The sequence below is a fragment of the Diadema antillarum genome, unplaced genomic scaffold (genome assembly GCF_040938485.1).
Source record: "Diadema antillarum isolate AM-2024a unplaced genomic scaffold, OU_Dant_1.0 scf00000106, whole genome shotgun sequence".
Taxonomy (NCBI): domain Eukaryota; kingdom Metazoa; phylum Echinodermata; class Echinoidea; order Diadematoida; family Diadematidae; genus Diadema; species Diadema antillarum.
This window is the reverse complement of record NW_027270995.1, coordinates 442,267-469,357: the sequence shown is the minus strand read 5'-3', so window position 1 is coordinate 469,357 and position 27,091 is coordinate 442,267. Positions and strand designations below refer to the sequence as shown.

At 38.6% G+C, this 27,091-nt stretch overlaps 1 protein-coding gene across 1 annotated transcript in view; it reads left to right on the top strand.

The window, feature by feature from the left end:
- Nucleotides 1–27,091, top strand: part of LOC139719175 (uncharacterized) — a 68,529-nt gene that overhangs the window by 11,893 nt on the left and 29,545 nt on the right. The window contains exon 2 of the mRNA XM_071630607.1: nucleotides 11,534–12,102. The gene's annotated coding sequence lies outside the window, so the exon portion shown is untranslated. The remainder of the gene's footprint in view (nucleotides 1–11,533; nucleotides 12,103–27,091) is intronic.

Sequence of the window (27,091 nt, the reverse complement as noted above, 5' to 3'; positions counted from 1 at the left end):
TCTTGAATGTATTTGCAAGCCGTGATATATCAGTGAAAAGGAAAAGAAAAACAGTTAAATTACTTCAAGCTAGGAATAAAACAATAATGCTCTTTTAACCAAAAAAAAGCATTTATTTTTCTTCTTCACAGAGAAATATTAAAAGTGCAACACTTTTCATTTAAATCAATTGATGATGGTGATCATCAGGAGTAAAATAAAGAAAAGAAGGCGAAATAAATCACAATAGATTTCATACATATTTATGCATATTTATGAGTTGATACATGTTTTTTTCCCCAAGATATTTTGATATTTTTTTCAAGCACAAAAATATCCATGTTTTGTGTAGTACAAGGTATTATGGGTGGAGCACTCTATGTACAGATAAAAACTTTCCTGTTCATTAAAAAACAAACAAACAAACAAACAAACAAAAAAGCCCTTAGTCATGTCAATATATTTATACTTGGAACTGCTTAATCTACTAATGACTCTGTGTAATCATAAATGTTGAATAAAAATTAAATCTTCAGACAAATGTCAAGAAATATCCTCTTGTGCATTTACATTATTTTTGCCCAACTGTGCTATGGCATGGGGGGGGGGGGTGCCCCTAAGGGCCCACCCAATATTATTTGTGTCTTTAGATTTTGTTTTAATTTGTTGCTGTAGTTGCCTGGGATTGTCACTGGTACATTGCAGCAGTATAATAACCTGTTAAATAAATTAGTTCTCTGTAAACCCTACGGCAAAGTATGTGTAACGTCAGTTACATAACGTCAGTTACTGACATATTTACCTTTAAGTTTTCATAGAACACAAAGAAAATGGACTACTGTTTCATTTCATTGTGTATTTATGACTGATGAACCAAGGTATGACTCCATATCAACTAAATCATTCTGAATGGTCAGAATTATGAAATATCACATAGCTATTCCCAATGATGATTTTGCATGTGTAAACCCTATGGCAAATGTAAGCGTAACGTCAGTTACGTAACGTCAGTTACGTAACGTCAGTTACCGTCATGCCTTCACTGAAATTGGCATGGTGGTAAAAGGAGGCAACTAAAGTGCACATTATTTTGCACACCTGTTCCTAAGAACCCTGTGTATTGCCATATTAAACACATAAAGGCTAAAAGTCAGGGACATGAGATATTTCCATTTACATCTACACCATAATTTCCCATGTCCTTTTTCCGAAACGTCAGTTACCGACACATTTTCACTTGCTATGTGATAAGAAATGCAGTTTGAGAGAAAAACTTTCCACCTATTTCTTCATTCTCATGAACCTATTCATCAATGCTAATTGCAAGCCCAAGGTGCTTTCATTCACAAAACTACAAGGTAAACAATTTCATGAAAATCCTTACGTGTAACGTCAGTTACCGTGGAATTGCCCATATGCAACCACATAATGTACCGTGTAGTTTCCTTTTGAGTCTATTGTGTGTGTGTGTGTGTGTGTGTGTGTGTGACTCGCAAGGCTTGGATTGCATTGTGTTTGTGTTATATGGCAGGGTCATGTGTGTGTGTGTGTGTGTGTGTGTGTGTGTGTGTGACTCACAAGGCTTGGATTGCATCGTGTTTGTGTTTATGGCAGGGTCAGTGAAAAGGACCAGAAGACCAGAACAATATTGTACGGTATTGCAAGATAGCTTTTCAAAAGACCAAATCCATTTTATATCCTGTTTTTACATTGAAAATCCATGGTGAAGAGTTTAAACAGAGCTTTGTTTAACTTAAAAAAAAAAAACAACAACAATAAAAATAAAAGTATAAAAAACAGTATACCTGTATTTGATAAGTTGGTATTTGAAACTCATTGAGGACAAGTCCCGAGTAAAGCCTACTCGGGCAAGGGTCTACGGGATATAGTATGCGTGTTGTAGCAAAGTCTGCGCGTCCTCAACAGGTTTAATAATGAACCTGCTATGATTTTTTGTTGCTGTAGCAATAATTATCTTGCTTTTTGTTTGAATACATTGTTCATGCAAAGTACTACATCTTTATGTACTGTGTTTATAGCTTTCTATCATGCTTTTAAAACATCAATCAGTCAATCAATCAATGCCTTTTATCAATAATTTTACAAATTTCTGAAGTATTTTCAATCTCAGAGAGTGGGGGGGGGGGGGGGGAGAGCTGCGATGAATGAAACCAACGGCTGGCACTGCATTGAAGAATACCCTCCTTCCCCTCTCTCCCTCTCCAATGCCCTCCATGTCAGACACGATGTGACTGTCAAGTAGCTGGAGACACCAGCGATGTTTGTTCATGTTCTCAACCCCAATATCGCCTTCCCCCTTGGTCCTCTCTCCATGACTCACACCCCACAGATCTTGACGCACCTGTAAATGAGAACTTGTTGAAGTCAGCGGTCAGACCTCGGAATAGGACTTTTCAATGGTACAAACTGTCGTACAATGTACACTCCGTGTGTGCGTAAATACATCGTATGTGTGTACATGTATGCTACCAGGGAAAAGACGGCCAAAAGAGAACAGATAATCTATGGAAGGAATGCATCGGAATTGATTTTTGCTGGCTAGATTGGCTGTCAGTTTCAGGGATGATTAAACGGGATGTATCCTTGGATGCCACATTAAAAGAGATGCTATGGTGCTCACTGTGTGTAATCTGCTTTGTACAGTTTGTAATTCCTGTCTTGGCATTGGTAGTACCCCATTATGTGATGCTGACTAGCATTGCAGGCATAGATTCTTCATACACCTTTGTTATGATAGCTGAAAGAAAAGGAATAGAGAGAAAAGGCATCAAAGAAAGAGGGGGGGGGGGGGCAAGAGAAAGAGAGAAAGAAAGACATGCAAAAAAAGAAAAAGAATTTTAATAGGATCAGTGCGGAGTGTGCCTGTTTTTGAGAGTTCATTTATCAGCTGGATAGCTCTGCAATCATCATTTATGATTGTATTTGATGTATGATTAATGTGAATAATGTGCTGGTCGGAACTCCTGCACATTTGTATGGCTGCAGTACTGGAAAGAGCTACATGACTACACTGATTTACTGTGCTGTATCTTCCAACGTACTCAGTCTACCGCAGTGTATGCGGACCCCTTCGCATACATCCACTACATCACTTACAAGTAGGACATATTATCCTATTACAAAATGCTGACCCGTCACTTCTTTATCTAATCATCAATTTCATGGCCATGAAATTGATGATATAAATGACATAGATAAAGAAGTGATTCTGAAGAGAAATTATTCAACATTGTAGGGCCAGTACTCATGCGGAAGTGGTCAGAATGCAAAAGCTGGTGGCATGCATAAGATTTAGCCAGTGTCTACAGCTGAATACTTTGAACGTGTTTTCTCATTAGTTACGTTCAGACGGCGGGCCCTAACCTCGAGGTTAGGAAACCTCGAGGTTTAGCTCTTGCCCCCTAACTACGACGTGTGTCCACACGACGAATCTTAACCTCGAGGTTACGAAACCTCGAGGTTAAGCTTCTGCCCCCCGTAACTACGAGTGGGTCCCACTCGATGTTAAAACCACGGAACCGGAAGTTTCAGCCCACACTGCCAACAAGGCGTCTATTTATTCTTTAGTCCAACCCTGCCGGACTCGCTTACAGGTACTCTTTCTCTCTGTCATGGTATGCAGAGATAGCACTGCACTGATGACTTTATGCCTTTATGAAGATATTCGTCGAAAACATTTTTTTTTTTTTTTTTTAAGCGTCGGAGAAGAATATAGAATACAGTAGCGAGTTCGACGTGTTCAGTTTCAGAGATCAAGCCGCAGCGCATGGGAAGAAAAGATGATGTTGTTGTGTCGTGCGTCATAGGTTTTTCACGTGTAGTGTATTTGTGGTGTACGTTTGGGAGGTTGACCCGGAAGCAGAGGGAAATTGTGGGGGATGGAGTTTACGGCGAGGTCACTCTTAACTTCGAGTTCGTTGTTTTTTGTGTCCACACGGCGCTTAACTTCGAGTGGGGACCCCCCGCGGCTCGTGGTTAGAGCGCTAACCATAAGATTTCTCGTGGCTCAAAACATCGAGCAAACCTCGAGGTTTGCTAACTACGAGTGCGTCTTCACGGTCCCTAACTACAAGCTCTAACCTCGAAGTTTCCTAACTTCGAGGTTAAGGGCTCCCGTCTGAACGTAACTATTGTGAGTCGCAAGTCCAGAGCCCAGTCGTCCAGACGATGAGTGACATTTTTATTGGTTTGGAAGTCAGGAATGGGTGATGTCACCAGAAATCATTGTTTAATAGTCAAACTAAATCAGCCTCGTATACCATGCCTTGATCACTCTGTGCCTATTGGTGATGTAAAGGTTAGGAGTGTATAGGCCTACCACTCATAGTACCAGTGGGATTTGCAAATGTGGAAACGATGTGAATTTTGTGCAGTATTACTAGAGGGAAGCAGTTTAATCGTTGAAAGGAAAACAGTAACTCTAATCTCCTTACTTTTCTTGCCAATAATAATTTTCTAAAAATTTAGCAATGAAGAGGCTTTTCTTTTCCAAAGTTCTGCAACTGAAACAAACCAGATGCACAATTATAACCACGGAAGAGCTCATATAAAAGCAATCTTTATCATCATTTTGATTCTACACCACATAACACTGGCAATGATTATTAATGGGAAACATCCAGTACCAAACCAGAGAAATAAAGTTTCTAGGTTTCGAATCATTCAGATGATCTGATCGATGCCAGTTTATTGATTGCTTTGTTCTGCTACACTAAAATGATGTATCAGGTGAGGAGGGTAAAGCCATTTTTTATACATTCGTGATTGTCATGACTTTAATAGCACGTACTGACAAGTTTCAGTTTCAGAGCTTCCCTGTCATCCAAACAGAACATGAAAGTCGCATGAAAATGGGCAAGATGACACAAGGAGAAGTTTCAGACTTGTCTGTAATCATGCTTTTTTGTTTTTGTTGAAAACATTGTTTTTAGAGAAAGAGTTGAATAGGGCTTAAGGGACATTTAAACAAGTCTCCTTGTGAGTCATTTTGCTGATCGCTATGTAAACAACAAATTGAACATTCCGTTCTGTAGCTGCATCAAAATAGTTGCATAACTTCCTACAGTACGAAGAAATCATCGAACATGTCAAGTACATGGACATCTCAGAATGATTATTTAGGCCACCTGATTGCAGGGTTACAGCTCGTTATTCCGAAGGTTCGTTTATATTCCAAAGGCTCTTTAGTCCGAAGATTTGTTATTCCGAAGGTTCATTGTTCCGAATTTCATTTTTGGATTAACAAATCTTCGGAATAACGAACCTTAGGAATAATGCCACAAATGTTTGGATCAACGAACCCTTTTTCATTTTCGGATTAACGAACCTCTAGCTATAGGGAATTTGTGTGTTTCGGATTAACGACCCTCCGGAATAACAAACAGCACCCGATTGCAGTACTAGAAGTTCTTAAATGTACTGTATGAAGAGTTTTCGGTGTCACTGTGTGATAGTTTTGAGAAGGTCTGTTTGCATTCTTTCCGGAGTAGCTTTTAACAAGAGCTGAGCAAGCTCGACCAAAGTTCTAGGAACAGAGAAGCCGCCCAGAGGGTCAACCTTTCTGAGCAGATTGGCTGTCCGCCATCATGATCACGTAGTGACGGCTCAAATTCTTTTCACCTGAGCACACATACATTGTAACCACACAAACTACCCTGTAAATTGTTGCATTCACTCAATCCAGATAATTGGCTTTCATTTCCCTGATGTACAGTGGTGTCTGCACATCTCAAAGTGTGTATATAATCTATAAATGTTCTGTTCATGTTGATGGTATCATAGATTAACAAGGTATTGATGACATTATGATGTTTGCATTCTAATGTTGTTGTTTTGTTTTTTCATACCTTGAAGGGCAGAGAAGGGTTGCGTATTAAGTCAAGTATTACAGAATTTTTCTGGTGCGTACAGGAGATGTTCCCAAAAGTGCCTGAGTTCAGGCAAATGAAACATGCTCCTCTACACGTGTATGTCCAGCTCTTCAGCAATAAGTGAATGAACAAGATAACAGTCTTTCTTCAAGACTGGATGTATACCATTAGAGTTGTATGGAACAAGACCTACAGGTTATGGTAGCCAGGAGTAAGCATTGTAAATTGTAAAATTTACATGGTTTAATACTGTGTGAACTGTTTACATGACTTGAATCTTCTGCTGCACATTTTGTATGCTGTAATCAGGGTTCAACATTTGCAGGGGACCAATGGCCAAGGGCCACTAGGAATAGATGTTGGGTCAACAAACTTTCAAAAGGTTATTAAGTTCAAAGACCTAGAATTCAAAATGGGTTTCCATACTCTCTACTTTGATTTTGGTATTTTGGGCCACAAAAATTTCAGATTAGATTTTAGTGGCCCAAACAGGCTGCCTTACAAAAAAAGAAAAAGTTTATAAATACTATAGTCTGGAGTCGTGCTGTAACGATTCGGATACCAACTTGATACAATGTACACAGTAGGTATTGAGACCCATTGTATTCATGAGGAAATGTGAGTGGTCCGATTGGATCAATGTTCATCTGCTGCTCACCGGGGTACATTCGAAAACAACAAATAGGGCCCCGTCTTGGTGGTCAGCGAATGTGTCGAAGCATGCGATCATCGGTAATGGTCGACTCCAATAGAGATTCTTTGGCTGTGTGTGTACTGCCAAAGAGATCAGTGATAAAGCCACACAGGTACACAATTTGCTACGGGGATCCTCTAATATTATATCAATCCTTTCCACTATGGTATCCCCATTCTACTGCGTCTTTAAAAAACTCTGTGATAGGGCTTCCATGTTTTGTCCCCCTCCTCCCTGCCCAGGGAACATGTACGCAAAATTAGTCTCGGCTCAAAGATCACAGCCTGGATTTCCCAGGTCTCTCTTCTGGTTTGGAGTGAGGTCTCGGAGATTGCCTCGTGGGACGTGGAGGCTGTGAGTGATTACGCCAAACCCTGATCGGATGGCAGCCACACTACCCGAGATGTCAAAGAAGCGGCCCGTGGCGTGACACTGAGTCAGATCGTGTGAAAAAATTAGGCTACCGTTATCTCAGCTGGGTTAGGCCCTGCTCTGGGGTATGCTGGTGTTGAAAAAAAAAGACAGTCTTCTTTGATAAACAAACTGCATGTAGCCCCATTCACACACCGTATATGTTTCCATGCTGATTAAAAATATGTTGTTGTTTTTTTCAACATAGCGACTGCATGATTGATAATTGAAAAGATGATAATTTAGCCGATATTTTTCAAGACAGAGGTCTAGCAGAGGAACCACACTTTGCGAAGGGTGTGAAATTTACTGCCCACAATTTGCAGATAAAGAGACAATTTTAATAGCAATTATTTGGAGTAGGTTGAAGATATGTATGCCGCTGTGCTTCCAATCTGAGTTGTTACGTTTCCTCGTGCATTGTACCTAGCTGTCCCTGGATGGAAATAGAAACATTAATCATTCTCGCCTGTGGCGCAGTTAGGACAAGAGGAAGATATTGTTTACAATTTGTGCAGCGACAGTATTGCAGTTTATCATATCTTACCTTGACTGACTGGTGTGATTAGCCACTGCCACTGAAATCGTACAGTGTGGAAAAATTGATTCACAGGTGAGCACTACTGTAAAAGTGGATATTTTCGCGTGACTAATTTTTCGCACTTGAATTGGCCGGGTAAGAAGAGTTTTGTGTGTTTTCAAATCCGCAGAATCAAGACATCATGCACAGAAACATATGGCAAGCACAAGTATTCGTGTGTTTTTATTTTCACACTAGTTTCTGGTTGCGCGAAATGTGCGAAAATTTCAGCACTGCGAATTTCCACTTTTACAGTAACTATACCAAAAAAAAAAAAAAAAAGAAGCCTGTATCTGTTATAGTAATTTATTGTCAAATGCCACCAAGTACTCAGAGAAGCCAATAGTACTAGTGTCCCAACTCTGTCATGTCATCTTCATTTTTTTTTATCTCACTCGCAGGAGATGGTTACAAGTTAATTATGAAATTAAATCTATAGTGCAATATGTAATCATCAGATGAATATCTTTAGACTGTATCTAATGAAAATGTCGATTTTGTCTCGTGTTCTTTCATTTTCTAGCATAAATTGAAAAAGCACTTGACTTGACACTTTCAGTTTGAATTACCCTGTAACATTACAAGTGTGTCAGTATCAGGAGGAGGGAATGTGCAGTTGTCACAAAATACAACATTTTGTGGAATTTTCTTAATAATTTTCTTGCGTGACATCACAAATTATGATAGTCTTCTCATCCAGATGTGGCAGCACCGAAACTTTAAAAATTCAGAAACATTTGAACAATTAAACTACATGTGTAATTCACTGATATGTTCTACTGATATTATTGCTGTGTTTACCCAGTCCATTCATTTAGGTTTAGATTATTCCCCTTTAAGCAACTTGAGATTTCTGAGAATTACAATGTAGGAGCCCTTCTTTGTACCCTGCATGATTGTAATAATCATCCCCTACCCCCTCCCCCCTTCCCCTTGGTATTATATGCATTTTTTTTTTTAATAGACAAGATGCTCATGGGGTGTGCATTTCCTGAAATAGATGATTAAAAGATGTGGGCTCATTATCAGGGTATGTATTTTTAGACTGCCTTGCCTGCTCTATATCCCTGGTGTGTGCCAACCATGATAGGTTCAGCAGAAGTTAGATAGGGTTGTATGAGAGAACAGATGAACCTGACGTCCTTTCATCTTGTGTTCGCGTCTGCGAGGCGTCATCAATAGGCTATACGCAGTCACATGGTACTGAACTCATTTTGGTATGTTCCCCAAGCCTGTGCCAAATTTAGCAAAAGAAAATGCACTAAAATTTGTGCAGGAGCAAGCTTGACACTGGGACCAAAGGCAAATTTGATTGAGTCAGTAGATGCATTCACATATCTGGCATTTGATATTGCCTGGTAATTTGTATGGGCCTTTCCCATTTGCAAAATGCCACAGTAATAAATACTGTGATAGTTCGTTGTGTAGATTTCTCATTCATATGTTTCTGGTTTCAAGCAGTGCACATGTGCATACAATGTCTCCTATAAAGGTACTAGGAAAAGACAGGAAGTGTGTCAGGCCATGTGAGAATTATATACCGCTGAACAATCAGTTGTATTTGAAGACACGATTCACACATAGAAATTGAAAATGTATTTCGTTTGAAATACCATTGCACACATATTTCATGATATATTTTGTGGTGTTTTTTGTCCGAAGTATTTGCATTCACATATGATAAATTAACATGCCAATTACCACGGTATTTTACCATCAATTTGTTTAAATCGAAAGAGAGAGAGAGAATCACGTTTCAAAACGCGCTTTGAATGGTGTTTACAAAAGTAGTTTGAAATGCCATTTGAAATGCAAACGCAATAAATTAATTGATCTATGAAACCATCACACAAACGTGTTTCGAGTGTTGTCACTTCACAGCTGATTTGCGCCGTTTGAACAGGGAAGTAAAGGTCAACTGCATACCACCAAACATGCTTTCCATCATTCACGCACATATAATGTGTAGAAAACACAAGTGATGTACATGCTTTTCTCTGAAACCAGAAACAGCTGGGAGTTGACCTCTGGATGTTAGCACCCGACTCACGAATTTGTGAAAATAAAAACCTTGCAAAACATTAGTATACAGTATTTAAACCTCGGTTGTGACGTTACCTCAAGGGCCTGTAAAGTCTGTAAGTTAGGGGTTGTGTGAATGGAACATTTTTAGTTACATTGTAGCTAACTTAAAGTCAGAGCACCGCTCTGATCCTAACCACACAAAATCTTGCGGTTAGCACGCAGGATGATCACTTTAGAGGGCACCTGCAAAGTGTCGTAGCTACGTGTAGTTGGCCCCTGTGAACACAGGTAGCAACAAGTTTGTGGTCAAGTGTGACACCGGTTAAAATACTGCATTACTTCCTACAAATTATTTGAACACCTGTGCGCAAATCTCGCAGTATACCTAACATCGGTTTCATTGCATGTGGCACGCTGCACTTATAGATTTGTGTCACGTTAGAAATAGTTGAGTTTTTTGTATATTAAGCATGTCAGCTATGTGTGTTTGAAGTTGCTTTAATACAGTTCACTTTTAAACAATGCTTCAGGGAAAAATTGCTCTTTAAATTACTTTTACATCCAGACATGATGATGAAATCAACATAGTGTGGACAACATAATCCAATGGGAAAAAGAGTTAATGATTAAAACAACCTGAATTCCAGTTAGGTAATTGTAGAAAGCTGTATGTTTCTTGTTTGTATTTGAAAAATATGTGACACTGAACCTGACACTGACCTTTTGCTTGACAGTGATGGAAATTAGGATTGAATTTTGATGATTGTTTTTGAGCAAAAGTGTGTGGACAGCAAACATCCATTATACATGACATGAAAATAAAGAGAGAAAGAAAGAGAGAGAGAGTGTGTGTGTGTTTTGTGTGTGCCTACTTTAATTGGGAGCAGAGATGGAAAATTGAATTATGTGATGAAGTTATCAAGTTTCTGTTGCTAATATCCTCCACCTCAGATTGCTCCTCGATGGTTGAAATGAACTCCGCGTGGGCCCACCTCAATTACGCATGTTACGATTATGTCACCCCCACTTTTCCTTTGCCAGCGCAGGCCCTGATGATCATTATGAAGAAGAGCGCTACACTCGTGCCTCCAAACGAGCGACAGTTAACAGACACGCCACTCATAGATTAGAAGATGCAGATCTTACAATATATTCCCCCACTGTATCAATTTAGCAGCCATTTTAAGCACTATCTTGTTTCGATTGCAATAAAGTGTTGATAATTATGATTTGTGCATTAAGGGGTGGGGGGGGGGGGCAGGGGAACCTTGTCAGAAAAGATAAATGTTTAGATGGGTAGGAGGTGGTCACCGAAAATACAAACATGATGCTTTGACTATAAAAAAAAAAAAAAAACCTCTTTGGTTTGTGATATAGATTATTAAGTGATTTTCAACTCTGTCTCTCTCTCCATCTGTATCAATTTAGCAGCCATTTCGAGCACTATCTTGTTTCCATTGCAATAAAGTGTTGCTACATTATGATTTGTGCATTAAGGGGTTGGGGGAAGGGAGGCCAGGGGAACCTTGTCAGAAAAGATACAATGTGAATGTTTAGATGGGTAGGAGGTGGTCACCGAAAATACAAACATGATGCTTTCACTATTAAAAAAAAAACAACAACCTCTTTGGTTTGTGGTATATTTATTGTGTGATTTTCAACTCTGTGTCTCTCTCCATCTGTATCAATTTAGCAGCCATTTCGAGCACTATCTTGTTTCCATTGCGATAAAGTGTTGCTGCATTATGATTTGTGCATTAAGGGGTTGGGGGAAGGGAGGCCAGGGGAACCTTGTCAGAAAAGATACAATGTAAATGTTTAGATGGGTAGGAGGTGGTCACCGAAAATACAAACATGATGCTTTGACTATTAAAAAAAAAAACAATCTCTTTGGTTTATGATATAAATTATTATGTGATTTTCAACTCTGCCTCTCTCTTCATCTCTCCACAGATTGCACCCCCTTGTACATAGTGCCATTCAAAGAGGAACCTGTCTGCTGGAGAAAAAAAAAAAGACATCGCAGATACGACTCTTCCTCATCTTCCCATGGGATATACACACCGACACAAATACGCAGACACGCAGTTGTGTGCGCACATGCACAAACACACTCTCAGATCTGCTGTTAGAAATCTAGACTATTGCCTGAGTGGGCAGCCACCACAGCCGAAGCATGATAACGGATCTCTGGTAAACATCGCTGCGGGTGACTCAGAGATGATGTGATATATAGCTGGAGATAGGAGGGAATGCCTCGCCTCGCCTTGTCAAGTGTCAGAGAGAGAGGGAGCCTCGCCGCGAGCCAGACGTGATACCGAGAGAGCTCCCGGCTTCCGTGTGGGTTTGCTATAGCGGGGAGGGACAGCAATCCTTTGCGTACACTCTGCCCGACGTCTTGTGTTCCCCAAGCGGGGGGAGAGGGAGAGAGAAAGGAAGCACAGCGAGAACTAAAATGGATTACCTGCGATGGGGGAAATAATACGAGGAGTTAACCATTGGAGGGTGTGAAACATTTAATGGTAGGTTGACTCATTATTTTTCACTCTACTCTCATGGACATGTTCTGTTAAAGTTGATACCGTGTGGAACAATGAGTTATTTTGGTTTTAATTTTCCCTTTATTTTATTTGTATAATAATCTGTTCTTTGTTTATTAGAAATGTTATTCATTCCTGCAGTTTATTATTGAATCGTAGGTGATATTTTTAATTAGGTCTGGAGATTTGAATTCCAGTATACACACTAAAGCTCGTTATTCAAATGTTAATATGATTACGTCATGTTGTTCTCACTTGTGTTTTTACTTGTCTATTATTTCTCGTTTTTCGTTTTTCCTTTTGTCTTTTCCCTTTGCGCTTTGTATTAAGAGCATTCCAATTGTAATGTATTATCATTATTATTGTTATTATTATTATTATTATTATTATTATTATTAACATTATTATTATTATTACTATTATTATTATTATTATTATTATTATTATTATTATTATTATTATTATTATTATTATCATGAGTGTGTGATTGGAGCATATTCAGGCTTAGGGAACATAAAAAAAAAAAAAAACTACAAGAAAACCAGACTGACCTACATACAGTACAGATACGTGTGCATTATGCATTCTGTGTACATGTTGTATGAGTGTCTTGGGCAATGTGTGGGTGTGTACACATTCAAGACAAATTAAGAATGCTATTGTCAGTATAAACTTAACATTCCCATAATCAAGATGCCAATTGCTACATGTAGGTACAGTTGTATCTTCATGTACTGTACATTGTATGGGATGTGCGTTGACATTGATGAACACAGTCAATCCTGATATGCTGAACATGTGCCATTTTCGTTTTAATTCAAGGTGCAGTATAAAGATAGAAAAATACCATTGTCACTTTCTGTCAGATTATCAGCATACAATTTTTGTAATCATTAAAGATGCCAATATCTTGGCATCTAGTGGATGTGATTATAGGCAATTTTAATCAGGACGCTGAGCACGGTCAGTCTGCAATGTAGTTCTGATGACTGTGCATACACGTATCAAACCACTACAGCATATTTCATAAAATTTTGATTACCTCCATTTGTGATGAATGCCAAATAAATCATCGTGTTTGGAAAAATCCTTCCTCTGCTTTCCAGGAAAACCGACTATTTGTGACAATATAAAATATGTGATGGAGAATTCACACATGTTCCTACGATCATGATGCATACAAGTACAAAGACTGTGACAAGGTTTTTGTTCTCTCGCTCTGTCTGTCCATCTATCCATCCATCCATCCATCCCACAATCAAGAACTGAGTCATCTCATTGGTGCTAATTTAAAACCTCCTATGAACAAAGTGTTCATTTTATAGCCAGTGGGTCGAACAGCAGTAGATTATTTATGTCTGAGCGATTGAGAATAGCACAAACTTCTTGTCAAATCACTGCCACTTTAGGCCTGCAAGTTAATTTGCTGGTGTCAGACACATCAGTGCACTGTCTTTACTGAGAGTACAAGGTTAATGCTGCAGATGACACATATTACTTTATCTGCTTGGAGTTCACGGTTACAACAGACTTAATAAAGAGTTCTTTGTATTCTTTTGCTGAAGCAATAATGAAACTTTAGTAGGGGTGTCAAAATCAGACAAATTTTAAAGAAGATTCCATGAATGTTAGTTTTTCTTTTGCTTTTTCTCGTGCTGGCAGGTTTGTTGCAGTGTAGCTCTATCAAATGTTTGATAATCATCGTGATAGCCAAAATATGATAGAATAATTGTCAGAGTGAATCATTAATTGTTTGGTGACTAATAATCTTCTATTGTAAAAGCTGTTGTTTTTTACATGTATGTTACAGATAATTTTAGTAAATGAGGAGGTTACAGACATTTCACGAGATATGTTGTTTTTGCGACTTGACATCGAGGCTATCGTAGACCATGCTCTAATGCCCGTCCTTTTGCAGTATAATGTAGTTTCGCATGTTAAATTAACAGCCCAACAGCGATCCGCACAATTGGCAAAGAATTAAATCCTTGCATAGATAGTCACTTTTACAGTACTATATGAATAGTTTGGAATTATTGCCCCTTCAAATCCTGTTCCAAATTGTCTTAAGTGTGAAGTCCTATCAGTCATAATGTTTGTGCAATGTTAAGAAAAAAGCATTTGCTGAGTAACACAAGGGCATTAGCACTGCACAAAGTCTACTTTAAAGGCGTTTACCGAAGACGTATTTCCCATTTCATCTTGTGAAATTGAAGATGTTTGAAAGGCACTCAGATTTCACTTCTTACTGTGCGTGCCAATGTGTTCAGAGTTTTGGACCATGATCCACATTTAAAATGTCACTTCCTCCTGCAAGACACTCGGCTGATCTCACAGGAATCGGGGGCTAGACCCGAGCACAACACGCCCTCCGCCTCTCTTGTTCGCTGAATGCGTTTTCTCCTGCGACAAAAGCCCTTTAAAGCCTGTGATGATGTAACAGTCTCGGAGTGATGCCTCTGAATTCTCCAGTTGAATTTGGCAGAAGAGGCCTTAATCCGTCTCCCTGCTTGCTCCCTATACCCCAAGTTCCTCCATTACCCCTCCCCCTCCCTTTCTCTACCCCTCCCCCTCCCTTTCCCCCACCCCTCCTCCCTTTTCCTCCCCCACCCATTCTTTAATAGCCCTTCCACTCTCTTTCCCCCTCCTCCTCCCTCCCATCCCTTCCCCTTATCCCTTCTCTTCTCTATCCCTCCTCTACCTTTCTCTAGATGCTTTCCCTTCCTTATCCCCCTCCCCCTCTTTCTCCCCCTCCCCTTCTTTCCCTCTTCTTCCCCCTCTTTCCCTATCCCATCTCTTTTCATATATATGGTACAGGATCCCCTTCCCATCTCCCTCCCTTTCTACACCCCTCCCTTCCCTTTTGCTCTCCGATATCTCCTCCCCCTTCCCATCCCCTCCCTACTCCCTTCCTTCCCCCTTCCCCTCCCTCCCTTCTCCTCCTCCCCCCACCCTATGATATCTCCTTCTCCCCCCCATCCCCTCCGTACTCCTCCCTTCCCCCTCCTTCCCCTCCCTTCCCCCAATCATAATCATGTCATGCATGTTTTTTCTATCAGCTTCACATGATGCTAATTATGCTTTCATATCGAGGGAGTTCAGGAGGTCTGCAACACGTTGATCATCTTGTAAATATTTGAAGATGGTTATCCCACTTGCGTCATGCCGATACTCGTATCATGCCGATACTTGTGTCATGCCAAAAGCCAAAAAAAAAGGTGGAAGGTGTGGGGGGGGGGGGGGAGGGTGTTTTCATGTACTGATTTTAGTATAAAGGGTAACAATGCAGTATTAATATTCACTTGGTTCAATATTATTTTCTTTTGCATATTTTATTTTGTACATAGAGCCAGTTGCAGTTGCTTTTATCTCTGCAGCCTGCCCATGAGTGGTTTCTGGTCAATAGTCCATCATGTACAGCTGTATGTGTGCTTCTTTGTGGTACCCCATGTCAGATATTGAGAAATGTATAGAGTATAATTATGAACCCTCACCATGAGAGCCTGGTGAAGTTGCTGCATGCATTATAACCATTCTTCTTTTGGTTTTATTATTTGATTTTCCTGTCTCCTATTAAAAAGTTATTTAAATTCCATAGTGTTTTAAAAAAAAAAAAAAAGGAGGGGGGGGGGGGAGTCTTTATAAACTGGTATTAAAGGCACGAAAGGCAGCCACCAGATCAATGCAGCATTGAGAAAAATATTGCCCTTGATAAAAGTAAATGCCTGGATTCAGTTATTTAAAGTATGTAGCTACAACGTATAGGGGATAACTCACTCAAACACTTAAGTACAAGTTGTAGGTTTACTCAAGACATGGTACAGTAGGAGCACCATGCTTCAGAAGAGGTCCAAAGTTTTGAACTTGAAAACACTCATTATCTTTGGCAGTAGATGGAAGACCAGGGAGATGGGACTTTTAATAGAAAGTCCCATCTCCCTGGTGTAAGACATCAAACTTCGTTTTTGAAAGGATATAAATTTGATTCAACTTGTCATCAATATTGCCTAATTTGACATTTTTGTGTTCTTGGCTCGTGGGTTTGCTAAGTTAGAACTTTATCTCGTAATACTGTGATTGGTCACAGATGAGGATGTCGCAAATTCAGAAAATCTTTTGCCTAGCAGACAGAAGTCAACATGACCTAATAGATTTGTCCTCGAGTAAAGGAAGAAGTATAATTGTTGTGAGAGTCTCATATCAGCAAATATTTCATGTACATGTACACCTACGTGTACGTGACGTATAGTTTGCTAGGGCAATGATTTAATTGGCTTGTCTGTTTTTTTTTTTTTATAGCATGGAAGGGAGCAGTCTCAGTGGAAATTAATATTTTACTGAATAGTGGTTTTGATGGCATTATCTTTCAAATGTGGTCAAATTTTCCACACTTGTATGATGTAGGTGACGTGATAACATAAATTATGTAGTATTCAGTACCGACTGTCATCTGCATGCAGTGCAGCAATAATACAGTGTACAGTTCGACCTCAACTATCCGGCCTCCTTTTATCCAGAAATCTCTATTATCCAGACGCGTTCACACAGTGAAGGACTTTTTTTTCCTCGAAAAATTGAGAAAAAACAATGACATTAAACTCAATTAAAATTTCTACAAAACTCACACAATTTACTTTTAATATTCCCGACAGAACTAACATAAATTCACACCACATCATCATTGTAAAAGTCTGTAAGCAGTCATAATCTATCGGGACTACAATTTTGCGCAGGCTAGTCGTGTAGATTACACCACCGTTGCGGGGTATTCTACACCTGTTGTACCTGCCTAGCTCCCAGTGCACTGGGACAGTAGCTTGGACTATTGTGTCTCCCATATCCGGCCAATTCGCTTAATATCCGGATGAGGGCCGGTCCCGACATGGCCGGATAATCGAGGTCGAACTGTACTTTGATCAAACTGTACCAAGTGTACTTTGACTAGTGATTTCCTCAATTGAATTGGCAGTTTAAATAGTGTCGACTCAAGTGATGTATCTTTTATGACTTTTATGTATAATCATTTGGGCCCTATCTAGTCTACTCTGTATACCTGACTTTGTGGCAGCATACTGATGCATTCAAAGCTACAGTGTACACGTGTACAATGATCCAAGTGTACATACCACATACATGCAATTTGCACGCACATTGTACCAGGTACACATGTATGTCATCTGATTTTACATACAACATTGTACTTTGAACTAATCCCATGATATATACACTGTATTGTTCCGGTGTCTCCTTCATTTTCCTCTTGTAAAGGCATTGTGGTCTGTTTTTTCAAGATGACACATATTGTACTGTACACGTTATTTATTAAACTGAAAAAATAGCCCTCATTTGTGTATTTTAAAATGTGAATGTTAACACGTGTGTAGTGGCTGTTGGGATGAAAGATAACTTTTAGAGGCCCATTGCAAAATGCGAAATTCTGTGACAAAATCACCAGGTACAGTAACTTTCAATTTATGTTTGTGTCTGGATGATTAGTTACAGATTACAGTTGTATAAAGAGGCTCCAGGAATTCCAGTCCAGCTATTAAGTTAGTCGTCTAAGATATAAGAAAGAGTAAATTCTTACAAATTTACAACAGTGAAAATTTGATCAAAATTGGTTTACAATTAGGGAAGTTATGAAATTGTGAAGTTTCACTAATTTCTGCAGAACAGTTCTTGTACAATTGATGTGAATATAAAATGAGTGAGCTGATGATGTCACTACCTCACAATTTTCCATCAATCATACACTGTACCAAAAAAAAAATGACAAAAAAATCAATGGTACTGATTATTGGATTGTTAACATAATGTACTTCCTGGTTAATGAATAACTTTAAAATAATAATCAGATACTCTCAGGATATGAGAATGGGGCATAATTGCATTTGAGAACTTGGAAATTCAAACATTTTATGTACACACTACATTGAATATTATTTGGCAAGTTGTGAGGGGATGACATCATCACTTCACTACTTGAATATTTGTGACCCGCTACAACAAAAGGATCCTAAAGTCACTGACGGCTGAGCTGAGAGACTCGAGTTTGAAGTCAGATCATCAAAATCGTTCAAAACTATAGGTTTTCTGTTTTTTGCATAATTTTGTAGTCTTATGTATCGTCTATCATCTGCCGAAATTTTGAAGCTATATGGTCAAAGGAAAGGCAAGAGAATAGCGTTCTTCTGGGCCATGATTTTCCGACTGTCCACGAAACAGAAACATGTCCGAAAATTTTACTCCTTCTTTTCAGACTAGCTTTCAACTGCACTGGAATTTCCCTTTAAAAGGGAATGTACACTTCTGTGAACAACTGAAAGTTTTTCTCAAACTGTCTCTGAATTTTTTTTTTCACATTTTCACAACATTTTTTTTTCTACATCAGCTATTAATAATCCATGTCATGTCTGGGGAAGATCCCATCTTAGGGAAGAGTCTGAGAGCATTTAGTGTACATGTAGCTACTAGGAATCAGTAAAGAAAGCTAAAACTTTGCAAAGATAGAAAGCTGGCTGCCAATCAGACAGTCAGACTCCACCCCTATTTAGCCCCTGACGGATTGCCTGCTGTTCACCATTTTTCACCTTCTTCAGTGTCCTCTACTGATGTCTCTTTATTTTCCGTCGATCTTTCTTTAAACAGTGAGTGGTCAGTACTGTATGTCTATTTTTGTGATTCTTTCTATTTTTAGGACACCCCGTCCCTCACCCCCTCACTCTTTAAGCTCCGAAAGCCATGTAATAGGAAATGGCTCATCCTTTTGGCAATAGGAATGGCAGATGAAGAGGGAGGGATGGAAAAGAAAGGAAAAGAAGTATCCATAATGGATGGTACGTGCATTCATTGGAAATCGTGCAGTGCGCAGACGTGTCGAATTTCTGATACTGTGGTTGAAAGTTAAGCAGCCAATAGATAGCGAGCTTTCGAAAGTGTCTGTGGAGCTATGTGTGATGTGAAGTAAAAGGTTATTGAGTGTTATGGGTTTATCAGGAAGTTGTCAAGTTAGTCCTAAAGCATTTATGGGAAGGAAACCTATTTCTGACTCTTCCTGTTTGCGCAGCACATTGACATGGTTATATCATTGCCTCAAATATCAGGTGAAAACTGCCTGTGGTCATATATTGGAAGGGAAACCATAGTACATTGTACCGCTCCACTTGTGAGTGTTCATTTAAAAGGGAATTCACCCCAAATGTGAATTCAGGAAATGCAAAAAATTTTATCAGTAGTACAGATTGTTTTTCAAAAGTTAGACAGTCAGACTTTCATAAGGTATGACTGCTATTCAGGTTTTAGTTATAATCTCAATGTAGAGCTGGTGAGGAGACTCTCAAAGATGTGTGATGCCACAGTAGGATAATGATAATATTAAAAGAAAATAAGTGGAGAAATCAAGATGTATTCATTTTTGAAGCATAATGGAAGAGGACTTGACTTTAATACTTTTATTGCTTTCAGAAGATAGGGGAAATTACCGTTAAAGGGATGTTATAGTATTGGTGGAGATGAGGATTGTTGTTGTTATTTTAAAGGAATAAATAAGAGATAGAGAAAAGGTGATGAGGATTGGGCCTTTAACATTTTGCGAGATACCAAGAAACCAACATTATAAAGTGATACAGAGCATACCATTCTAAGAGGAATTCAAAGTTAATTCTTGCTATCGCCAATGACGTAAAGAGTACCCGGATGTTGATTTACATGTAAGCATCATTTACGGTGCATTATGGGATAGTCCAGTAGCAAAGTCACTTCCGTTCGTACGCGCGTGATACGTGACTAATGCTATTTACACTCACAACCGACTGTATTCTACGTGTACCTCCTGTTTTCCCGGCTTGAATTACAGCTTTAATATGATTTGGAATTTCTCCATTCTTAAGAAATTGCTGTTAATACAACTATTGGTTTTTGCTGCGAAGCTGCCATGTGTTATTTGCACGACAATAAATGAAAAAATCTACAGAAATAGGACCCTTACTGGCATGCGAGACGTGACGTGGCCGCGTGGGTGAAGTTTGCGGGTGACTCCACAGTGCAGTACGTGCACGCGCGACTTACTAGTAGTGGTAGTAGGCCATAGAGCTGTAACGATGCAGCTCTATGTAGTAGGCCTAGTGCCTATACGTACTTACTTGGAAGAAGTTGCTTCGGAGACAGGATAAGTTTGAGATCACGGTTCGTTCCTGATTGTGTTCACGACATTTCGTCAGAGAACAAATAAAAAAAAGAAAAAGATGGGCATTCCATGACAATATCCAGGTGGGTGAATATTTTCCAGCATATTTTCAGCGTATGCAGAGATGTGATGTGCACATCGATCGCATGATCAAGCAGTACGCTGTACCGGTATGTGTTAGCTTTATGCATGCAGTGGTGCATAATGCATAGGCGGCCGGCCTCCTAGGGCAATGCATGCCGGGGCTACAGTGTACGAGTATGACAGGCCTGGCCACTTGCTGGCATGGCTCGGGCGGTACATAATACAGCCGCCTATATACATGTACTGTACTAGTATCCGTGGTCGGCGCGGCGCTATAGGTAAGGTACACGAACGCTAGCGCTGTGCATACAAGCATGTATGCCCCGTGCCAGAAGTGCCCTTGCTACGAAGTGCACTAAATCTTGACGAAAAAGCCACATCCAGGTACTTTTTATGTCATTGGCAATAGCGAGAATTCTAAGAGGAATTCAAAGTTTATAAATCGATTTTGGAAAGGCTGAGACATCCAGAAAACAAAGTAAAACAAAGCGATTCTAATAAAAGGTGGGTCCCACCTTTAATTCATATTGCTCTGTTTGAATGTCTCGGCCATTTCAAAACAAATTTTAATCAAATTAACGTTGAATCCCTCTTGGAATTAATTACACCATGCTCTTTCGTAAAGAGGTTTCTCGTTATCTCATTAAAAAAAAAAAAAAATGATAGAAATGTGAAGTTAGGTCTCAACCCAAACTATGCGATCCCTTTCACATACAAGTATGTGACAAATCAAAGGAATGTGAACTTTTCATTTAAAAAAATTGTGAAATTCTTGTTATATTTTATGTATTGTATTCCTCCTGTGGCATTGCAAATTGTACATTTACAGTGTGTGTATATAGTCTTATATTCCTGGACGAGATAGTACCAATACGTTTAAAGATAATATAAAGTTTGGTACCTCAAAAGTTTCCCTGAGTTTCCTTGTCTTAGTTTGTGTTTCAGCTTAAAGTACATGTGTACCTGTCATATAACTAACACTGTGAGACTTACTTGCCCCAAAGTGCTCTCATGAATCATGCAATAATGGTTTCGTACAATACGTGTATATTGATTGTCGCGGTACCGCATCAAGTCAAACTAATGGCTCGTTCGAATTTTTCAGAGCCCGCTCTGCTCTGGTACGAAACCATTATTGCATGATTACTAAGACATGAGAGCACTTTGGGGCGAGTAATTATCACAGTGTTAGTTATATGAAAGGTACTTTAAGGGCAATTCCGTGAAAAATGTTACCCGAGGGTGGAAAAATGAAAATCAAGAAACAACTTTGTTTTACCCTGGAAAGTATTCAGGAAGGGTCATATCAAACTGATATGACGAAAAAATTTGGTACATTTTGGAAAAAATGTAATTTTTTAGGTATTGAAATTGTGTGTTTTTTCTAAGACATTGCAGAAAAATTCAGTATAATTTGCATGTAATTCTTCTGAAGTAGAAATTTTCCCTATAAAATGACTTTCAGGCAAACATTTTTATGCTATGATAAAGCTGATGACTCATTTTTACATCATCCTCCTTGGTATCGAAAGAAAATAATTCTTTCTTAAAAGATGAGCATTTCAATTTTTTGAATTTCCACCTCTTTCAAAGCGTAATGTCCGTAACGTTTTAGATGTAAAAGTTCTTGTAACACACTGTGTTTTGGTCTAATTTTGTTCTAAATTCAAATGCAAAGCTAAAATGTGATATCACACAACATATCCACACAGTTTTTCAGGAACCTGCATAATTCCTTTTAAAAAGCGTTACGGACATTACATAACCAATGCGTTACGGACATTACACATTTGTGGCAAAAGTATTAGCTACATATGATTATTAGGAATAGCTTGGATTCTACCCTACAATATTGATATCTGTCACAATGAATGCCCTAGCCCTTGCTGAAAATTGATTTGGGACTTTACTCAGCAACAAGTGCAGTGTTTCAACAAGGTTTTGACTAATCTGCATTCCTCTACAATCTTATTTCTTATGTCTACTTATTTCTCCCATGAAATACGTGTACATGGATGCAAGCTATCTTTTGACAGCGACAGCATCAAGTTGAGTAATTATACTATGATGGCAAGAATGTATGTTAAAACATTGTTTAAGAAGAGAAACAGTCAAAATCATCTCTGGACAAGGCCTTTTACACAATGTACATCTATGGTTAATCTAGGTCTGACTTGTCTGTTATGGAAATACAGTCCAACCTCAAGTTCTAACCATGTCGTGAACGGTAGCCATCGGGATAAAATGATATTGCTGGATAAGGGAGATATGCTCACGCATGACACTTGTGAGCAAATTGTGTAGGATATTATCTATTGACTATTCAATATTATAATTTACATGAAAATTTCATGTTTTATTATTCAATAATGTGGAAATCAAATGGAATGTGAATGAAATACACTTCCTCATTATTCCTTCTAGCAACAGTATTTTGGTTGTTCGAAATATAATGTTGTACCATAGCGATTAACATTTATGTCCTGAATCACAATTACCTTGTAAAGAATAAAAAAGTGATATGTACTATTAGTCATATTTTGCACCGAATTATACAAAAAAAAAAATAATAATGTGCCAGTCCATATCTGGATATAAGAGCAATCCAGAAAAGTGATTGCTGGATAACTGAGGTTGGACTTTATGTAATGAGGATAGTCCATCGATTATGAAATTTCTGAAAAGACAAGGATCCATGAATATTTCTTTGAGTGTAGTGAAGGAGAGCCATTTTTAGAACAGGATGGAATCATTAGTATTAGACCCTCTCCAACAATTGGTCAAGAACACCTTTCTTGCTTCCAAGGTGATTGATTTGGAAGCAGAATAAACAATATTCTCCCAAACAAACTTTTCTGACCCTGGAAAAGACTGTTGTACTTCAACAAACTGTTGGGGAAAAAAGAAAGTAAAACTAAACATTCATTGTGTAAAAATACATACTGAGCATTTGTTGAACCATTATTTGATTTGATTTTGATTATGCATTAGTTTTGATTAGAATAAAAGTTGTTTATTCTCGCAGAGTTAAGCTCAGTGATGGCTATGTAGATGTGAATAAAAAGTGTAATGTCCGTAACATTTTTTTAAAATTACATTTTGAGTAATTAAAAGTTTGAATTATGTCGTATCATAATAGAAAGTCAAAAGGCTGATCTATATGTTATTTATAGATCATAACTTTATTACAGGCATTGAATAAGTTGATTAGATTCCAATATGATAGAAAAGTCAACAAATTGTTAAAGTAGGGGTCCATACTGACCAAATAGTCTTCAAATTGGCAACTCCTGAAATAAAAGATCTCCTGAAAGGGCTATAGTAGCATTGTCCAATGTGTATTGATTACCATCCAAGTGAAAAGGATAAAAAATATTAATACTTGCATGTGACTCCTGCCACTTAATGAAAGTGGACAAATCTGTAATGTCCGTAACGCTTAGAATGTAATGTCCGTAACACCACAATTATGGCTATAGGAGGTACATGTGCCATCTGTTTCACTAAATTTGATTTTATTTTCTTTAAACATTTCTTTACCTTTCAATTTATTCCTACATTGGTCTAATTATGTGCTTAAACTCACAGACTTTTCAATGATTGTATAGGCATGCAAAAAGTCATGTCCAAAAAATGTAATGTCCGTAACGGCCAACATTTTATGCAGTAAGTGCCATATGATGTGGTGAAATGGATTGAAATTTTCACTGTTTATGATTTAGCCTCATATGTGAGTGATTCCACAGTATGAGTTCAGAATGAAAATATTTTGTTATCTTAATGACCTTTTGAAGTTGCAAATTTTGTCTGAAATGTAATGTCCGTAACGCTGGAACTGCCCTTAACCCGTAACACAAACTAAGACAAGGAAACTCAGGGAAACTTTTGAGGTACCGTAAACTGGGGGGACATTGGACAGGCGGGTGACTTTGGACAGTTCAGAAAAAAAAGATTGTTTCACTTACATTTCTTTTGCTGTTGGTTTTTCTGAAAATATTTTTGTAGGTTATGAAAGGGGGATATGTGAATATTTGAATGACTGCACTTCTCTTGTTTATTGCATTACCTTATATGTTTTAGGGGCTTTTCTTTGCAGGGTCCATGGAATGCTTGAATTTTGTGGCCGTCGAACTTTTGGTACGCTAGGAATACAGAAGTATGGAAGCTCAAGCCTATTTGTTGGATAGTGAACATGAAGTGGTCATGAACCCACCTGTATACTCAGCATACCTGACCATCCTTACAAATTTTAAAAAAGGTCATGTCCAATTTCACCCCTGGATTTGGGGTCACTTACGGGGTGACTTTGGACACCAAAGAAGTACCAAATGTTCGACGGCTGCGCAATGTTTTTTCTTTCTTTTACAGATGAGATAATAAGTTAGGATGGGGAGATCATATAAAAGATGATCTGGGTCAAGAGACTATAGAAATTTTCCAGAAGAAAGCATGAAAGATGCTGTGAAAGCTCACAAAAATGGAATGTCGATCAGGAAAGCATGTGCAAAATTTAACGTTAAAAGAGGGACTTTGTGTATTATAGACTGAACAAGTGTCAATCAGCACACAGGCACACAAGATTTCCAGTAGACATTGGTTTTCATTTTGTGAACCTAGGTCCAAGAATTTAAGCAAATATTTCCTGTAGTTGGTTTTACTTTTGTGATTCCTAGGGCCAAGAAAACCTTGTATTTGCAATGGACATTGGTTTTACTATTGTGATAACTATAGGGCCAAGAAAAGCCTTGTGTTTCCAGTAGAAACGATCTTGTTCTTTCTTTCCAAATGCATTTTTTTTTAATAATACAAATGTGTTATTTTGCAAACATTTCAATCTGACCTAAAGTTACAATGAACAACATTCAAAGGAAATTACAAAATCATCTTGTAGAACTACATACCCCGGTACTTTAATCTGGCCAACCTCATGTGTACACTGTACATGCATTTCTTGGGGTAAAACCCCAAATTATTCTTTAAAATGACTTGAAAGTGATTTATGACCCATTTGAATAGTAAATTAACATTTGTAGAATTGGACAACTCAATGAAAGTACATGTACAATACCTCACTTATCCATGTGATCAAACTTGCTGACTATCCTAATTGCAAGAAAATTCATGCAGTGCCTTGTTTAAGTAGCATCCTTTTTCATTTTTGTTCTTAACTATTATGGATATTTAGGTCTATTGAAAATTCAGATTTTCAAATGTAGGGGTACCAGTAATTCTATTACTAGTATCTTGAAAAAATTGTGCAACCAAATATCTGTGAATGCCTCTTTAAAGTTAAATTCTCCACATGTTCATTACTGCAGAATTTTGCTTGTAAAAACTACCATACACAATGTATAAATCATTCATGTGTATTTTGTATACTTGCTGGTTGTTATGAAACATTTCAACATGTTCGAGTTGTTAAAAACTTTTTCCAAAACTTGTTATGAAACATTTATACATGTTAGAGTCGTTAAAATTAAAAAAAAAAAAAAACTTGTTAGTAGTCTAAACTCCCCCCTTAAAGAGTTAATCCTTGGACAAACAACAATCCTGTAGGGTATATTGACAAGGTTTATATGGTTGTCCAAAGTTGCCCCAAACCCCAGGGGCACTTTGGACAAACTTTAACCAAAAAAAATTAACATGAAATAGAATAAACTGAAGAAGTCTCTATATGGCATGATATCCTCTTTATTAGTACTTGTTAACCCCCACATTAACCCCAGAATTCCTTTGTTCTTAATGAAGATATCAATAGAAATAGTTCAAATTTGTCCAAAGCCACCCCGGTTTACGGTACCAAAATTTTATATTATCTTTAAAATGCACTTTTGGATGGGTTGTGCAATTTCCTCAAACTTCAGTGATGTGGTCTACTACTCAGGCCTGCTGCAACTATTGCTGCATTCACCTAATCCACAGGAATATTTAGGGTGAATTCCCCTAAAATCTGACTCAAACTTCCCTCATGAGTGATTATGTCCAGGGTACCATAGCACATGTTGCTCTAATGATGACATGGACTTTTGAATAGCTCCATGGAAATTGGTAGACACCCCAATATGATGACGCTGTTGCTATGGTAATTTTATATTCTCAAATTTTTAGCTACATGATTGTACACGCTGTACTATCATCATGTGACATGGACATTCCCCCCTCCCCCCCCCCCCCCCCATGTTGACATTGTGCAGTGATTGTTGTGATTGTGTGAATGGCATGATTCACAGGCTGAAAGAAGAATGGAGCCTGAGCAGATATAATTCGGGGGGGGGGGGGGGTTGAGTCTTTGTTCAAGCATGGACTACCACACGCGTACAGCTGTAGGTCCATGGCTCAAGATTCCCAAGCTCCCACTCCTCTCTTCTCTTGCTGCTTAACCCATTGAGGACGACCTGATTTTGCTGTAACAGGCATTTCCCGTGGACTCCTACCAGATACTCGGGACTAGTCTTCAATAGGTTAACCATGACTATCGGCTGTGGTCACCTTAGAACCTGGGGAAAAAATAAACAGTTGCAAAAACCTTGTTTCATTCCATCATCTTGGGGCAGGAAAGGGCCGAGATTGGTAACTCGGAAATGGTCACTCTTCGGGATGGTCCTACGCAATCCTTTGCTCCCTCTCATCTCCCCCCCTTCCCCCGAGCCTTTGACCCTCCAGTCGGGGGAGTCTCATTGCAGTGTTGGGCTCGCGGGCTAC